We start from the raw sequence: 6227 nt of genomic DNA, 5'->3' as shown, positions 1-6227 counted from the left end.
ACACTCACACATGCACACACATGCACGTGCACACACACACTCATACACACATGCACGCACAGTGTGTGTGCGCATGTGTGTGTGTGCGCGCAAGATGGTTTGCATGGGAACAGAAAGGTGATCATGTGTGTGTGTGTGTGTGTGTGTGCGCGCGCGCAAGATGGTTTGCAAGGGAACAAAAGGGGATTGTGTGTGTGTGTGTGTGTGTGAGAGAGAGAGAGAGAGAGAGAGAGAGAGAGAGAGAGAGAGAGAGAGAGAAAGAGAGGGAGAGAGACAGAGAGGCAGGGGTTGTAAAGACGAGATCGTGTGTGTGTGTGCAGGTGCGTGTGTGTGAAAGATGGTTTGCATGGGAAAAGAAGGGTGATTATGTATGTGTGTGTGTGTGTGTGTGTGTGTGTGTGTGTGTGTGTGTGTGTGTGTGTGTGTGTGTGTGTGTGTGTGTGTGTGTGAAAGAGAGAGAGAGGCAGGGGTTGTTAAGATGAGAAGAATGGTGTTTTCTTCAGTCAGATGCAGGCAGTGTGGTCACCATCTATTAGTCCCTCCCTACACGTGTGGGGAACCTTCAGATAGCATCTTGTCCCGTATATTAGAGGAGAGAGAAGGTGCAGGCAGTAGGGTAGTCTCTCTCTCTCTCTCTCTCTCTCTCTCTCTCTCTCTCTCTCTCTCCCTCTCTCTCTCCCACTCTCTCCCACTCTCTCTCTCTCTCTCTCTCTCTCTCTCTCTCTCTCTCTACCCTCCGAGGAGCCTACCCTCCGTCTTTGTTCCTCCTTCTCTCCCTTGATTATGCAGAACGATTTATTAACGCCATGCAAGCAGCAGGTTCTCTTGTTATGCAGTCGTGGTAAAAGACAGGGATGGTATGACCGTCCACACATGAAGACTGCAGGGAGCGACTGACTACACGTCCAGGACACACCTTAGTGGCTGCTGGCTTCTGTCAACTCTGATGCCACCAGTGTCATGATGGGGAACCGCTCGAGCCGGAGTGGGACTTGATCCCATGACCCTGTGCTTATAGGTGTAGGTTAAACTCACTACTTAGTTAATCTGACACACACAACTGAAACTGTTTGGACGATTGGATGAAACTACCTGTTGGGCTTCTCTCTGTCATCATATCTCAAGCCACGCCCGTAGCTGCTAGTAGTTCCCAGCTCGCTATTGGCTCGTCTAAATTCTGTTCGGGCCCAAACAGATCTCTATGGAGCTTAATAGGGCAGGCAGAAAAAAAGGTTGGAAACTGTGGTGAGATTCTGATTTCCCATGTATAATATGTCATGCATGTTCTGGCTTCAGAGGAGGACACAACCAAAGTCAAAAGGTGAAGGTACTCTTAGGAACATGAATATATTGCCTTGAATTTGAATCTCATAGCATTGTTTGTGTGAAATACTGTACGACCCATAAAAGTAAATGGGTATGTAAATAAATGGGTATGACCAAGTGCTGTATTTCAGCAGCATAATTTTTTTTTTCCCCCAGATATTTTCTGTGCCAGATGATTCACAGGGGATTATGGGTATTCTGTTTGGTTCACCCTTTCTAATCAGCCCAATCTGGATCCTGAGCACAGCAGATTTATGTTCAGGGTCACAGCTACACTGCACAGAGGGACGAAATGAAACACTACAGTCAACAGTCGTTTTTCATACACTCTGTTGACTTTCGTTGTCTTTTACCATTGTCCTTATTAAGCTCTGCGTTGTGTTTTGATTTCAATAAAAGACGGCCCCCAATCTCACAAAATACCACACAGTCCAGTGTCTCCTTGTTCTGATGTATCCCAAATAAATCTCTCCAACACGGGATCTGAGCGACTAGCAAAAGCATGTTTACTCCAGAAGGTTTGACATACAAAAGACGATGGCTTATAGTCTTATGTACAGTTGACCTCTCTGTATGCTGTCTGGACTCAAATCAAAGCATTGGTCTGCAACGTTCTTATGTGGTTTGAGTGTCCCCCACCCTCGTCTCTTCTCCGATAAGACTGTCTTTCTGGTCTCTTCTGTGGCCTTGTTTGGTCAAGTTAACCTACGCCGCCTCGGCGCTAACCACAGCAATTGCTGTTTGGCACAGAGTGTACCAGGCATGGAACGTCATCTTTATCTTATAAGTCTATGGAAGAGGGACACCACTTCTTACAGAAAGCTACAGCTACAGCCATACTCAGAGGTCAATCATTATAATTAGGAACAGCTAACAGGATCAGATTAAACCAACATTCCTCTGAAAATCAACCAAATTCATCAATATTCATCAACTCGATTTATAGTTATACAATGTTTTTGCGATATTATATCTGTGTGTGTTTATATAAACCTCCTCCTACTATTACAGAACATCAGGTTTTCATCACCCAACTGAACCTGAATAATTATGCTGAGATGACTAACTTTTTACATAAGTCCACCAGGCAGATAAGCAGAGAATGTACAGAGTTGTGAGTGTGTGTTTTTGTGTGCGTGTATATGTGTGTGCATTGGTTGGTATGTGTATGTACGCATATGTGTACTATAGGTGAATGTGGCAGAGTCCTCTGCAGCACACCCCCTCTGCAGTGAGAGTTACGTAATATCTGACAGTGTCCACAGCTAGGGGCGACGCAGTCCAGTGGACAATGAGAGATCAATAAAAACAGACGCATACACACACATATACAAACATGTACACACATACAGTACCAGTACATACTGTACATACACACACATACAGTACACATACCGCATGCACACACAGGTGTGCGCACACACACACACACAAACATACAGGGCATGTACTGTACATGTACATACAGTACATACATACTTTACATACACATACAGGGCAGATGCATATAATACTGTACTCTACATGCGCGCGCGCGCGCGCACACACACACACACACACACACACACACAGTCCTGTATGCGCAGACCTGTCAAGAGTATCTATGTTTCACCTTAACTGTCACCCAGACTACCAGAGGAGAAGAATACTGAGACGTTTACTGGTCCATGAGACCTGCCAGTCACTACCGAGAGCTGAGGGGTCTCTGATGAAAAGGTGACTGGTTTGTTACATCAGGGACAGAGGGGGGAATCAAGGATGGGGAAAAGAAAGAAGGGAGTAAAGGAGAGAAAAGAAGGGAGGAATGAACCAGAAGGAGGGAAGGATGAATGTTTAATCATGGCTGGACTTTGTAGGCTGCAGAGAACGCGTCTCAGTCAGAAGCCGTTGTCATTCTCCTGCAGGCCCTTATCCTCTCCCATTTTCTATTACCACTTTTATCTCCCTCACACCTCTTTATTTCCTCCCTCCATTCTGCTCTCCTCTTTTCATCTCCATCCACTCTCCCTTTCATTCCGTGGTTGTTTGTCCTCGTCTCTCTGGCATCCCCCCACCTCTCTGTCTCTCCAGCCCCACTCTTTCTGTCTGTTGCTAACTCAGCAAGAAGCAGCCCCATTACTCCAAACCGTAGCAGCCAGGCACGGGGAGAATGAACAGGAGAGAGGGAGAGAGAGAGAGAGATGGAGAGAAGTTAAATATAAAGACAAACATGGCAGAAAAACTTAGTCAAGGTTTTTTTGTTTCTTCTAAGAGCAGGATGTTAGATCTAGGCAGTGAAGCACAGTGAATGTAGCAGAGCTGTTGCACTCATCACCAATTAGCTTCTCCACCAGATGCAGTACTTGGCTCTGGGGGGCAAGCCTGAGAACTGGGTCCTTATCTGACCACTTTGTGCTCCTTTGGATGAAAAGTGCTTTATAAATAAATAATAATAATAATTATAATTGTTATTATTATTATTATTATTAATAATAATAATGTGTAGTAAACTCCAGGCTGGACACTAATCCATACACAGAGGACTTCTTTCCATACACAGAGGACATTCTTTCCTGTTTTAAGGAGGATTATCGTTGCACACAGATTTCCCCCTTAAAAGAAGGGAGAAGGGAAGGGAGGTGAAGGGTGTCCTTCAGAGGGGGATGAGGTCAGAGGAAGAGTGTGTGTGTGATGGAGGACATAGGAAGAGTGTGTGGGGGATGGAGGACAGAGGAAGAGTGTGTGGGATGGAGGACAGAGGAAGAGTGTGTGTGTGATGGAGGACATAGGAAGAGTGTGTGTGTGTGATGGAGGACAGAGGAAAAGTGTGTGGGGGATAGAGGACAGAGGAAGAGTGTGTGTGGGATGGAGGAAAGAGGAAGAGTGTGTGTGGGATGGAGGACAGAGGAAGAGTGTGTGTGGGATGGAGGACAGAGGAAGAGTGTGTGGGGGATAGAGGACAGAGGAAGAGTGTGTGTGGGATGGAGGACAGAGGAAGAGTGTGTGGGGGATGGAGGACAGAGGAAGAGTGTGTGTGGGATGGAAGACAGAGGAAGAGTGTGTGTGGGATGGAGGACAGAGGAAGAGTGTGTGTGTGGGGGGGGGTCAGGGTCAGTGAATGGTTCAGGGCAGAGTGAGAGAATGAGCATGAACAGATGAGAGGATGAAGGAGTGCAGAGGAAGGCTGGAAACGAGGAGAGGGTGAGAGGAGGAGAGTGTTTTGGGGGAGGGCTGAAATGAGGAGAGGGTGAGAGGAGGAGAGTGTTTTGGGGGAGGGGTGAAACGAGGAGAGGGTGAGAGGAGGAGTGTTTTGGAGGAGGGCTGAAACGAGGAGAGGGTGAGAGCAGGAGAGTGTTTTGGGGGAGGGGTGAAACGAGGAGAGGGTGAGAGGAGGAGAGTATTTTGGGGGAGGGGTGAAACGAGGAGAGGGTGAGAGGAGGAGAGTGTTTTGGGGGAGGGGTGAAACGAGGAGAGGGTGAGAGGAGGAGTGTTTTGGGGGAGGGGTGAAACGAGGAGAGGGTGAGAGGAGGAGAGTGTTTTGGGGGAGGGGTGAAACGAGGAGAGGGTGAGAGGAGGAGAGTGTTTTGGGGGAGGGGTGAAACGAGGAGAGGGTGAGAGGAGGAGTGTTTTGGGGGAGGGCTGAAACGAGGAGAGGGCGAGAGGAGGAGAGTGTTTTGGGGGAGGGGTGAAACGAGGAGAGGGTGAGAGGAGGAGAGTGTTTTGGGGGAGGGGTGAAACGAGGAGAGGGTGAGAGGAGGAGAGTGTTTTGGGGGAGGGGTGAAACGAGGAGAGGGTGAGAGGAGGAGAGTGTTTTGGGGGAGGGGTGGAATGAGGGAACTTGCTGACAGACCCTGGTATTTCTCGGTAACCGCGCTCACTTCTGCGAACAAGTAAGCAATCTGCAGCATTACTGTACATAAGTAGGATATTGTCCCCAGCAGCACGTATCAGGGTCTGACACCGACCCATACAGTACCCTCCGTCCCAAAACAGCCCTTCTCCACAGCCTCACAGATAAAAGAGCAGCTCGAGTTACCAGTTTAGAAAAATAAATCCCTTCCATAGGAATGCCTGACCCTGAGGACAACTGCAGCAAGACGTGGAAGAGAACAGTTTACATAACTGACCTCAGCAGGGGTTAGAACCCCATACCCGACCATACCACCCAGAGGGATTGTGGGAGAGGGGAGACTGGCCTGACTCAATGTAGAAGGGGGGTTGGTATTCCATCATAATGATCAGCTGCTGGCATCCTTTTGAAGAGTAGAAAGACCATTCTGTGCTGAATTAAAGTCAGTCAGATAGAAACCCTGAAGACCAGAGAGACAGCTTTTATAGTTTATTAGTCTCATGTTCAGAGCTGTTGAAATAATCAAGTTGACTTGTAAACAGATAAATTATGGCTCCGTAACATAGGGGAGAGAAAAGACTTCATAACAAAATGATCTTATCGCGTCTGAACACGGCCCACCCAGGCTAACATGCTATGAATGCAACGAACGTCACATTTTGACATCACATCACAAGCTACTGTTCATCTGATATCATGAATTAAGTTGACAATCAAACTTTATTTTTCCTTCTTTTGCCAACACTTACTTACTTACTGCCCAGTCACTTTCACAGCGTGATCAGACCAAAAGTTTGGACCTGAACTAAACAAGTCTTTCACCTGTGTGACAATTTAAGGCCAAAGGTATATTAACGCTACATTTAAAAATAAAAAAAAAGTTGCAGAAAGTTGATCTTTGACATTGGTATTCTTCATTGCATTTGAAAGACGAAGCAAAGTCTTCAGAGACTTAAAGAGACAACAACAGGTTTAATGTGATTGTTGTTGGGTTTTTTTCGTCTTCTTCTTCTTCTTTTCTTCTTCTTCTTGATATGTACATGATATTTTCAGAGGGGACTGGGCACACACA

Source organism: Borostomias antarcticus, assembly GCF_949987555.1.
Source record: "Borostomias antarcticus genome assembly, chromosome: 1".
Lineage (NCBI taxonomy): Eukaryota > Metazoa > Chordata > Actinopteri > Stomiiformes > Stomiidae > Borostomias > Borostomias antarcticus.
This window is presented reverse-complemented; position numbering follows the sequence as displayed.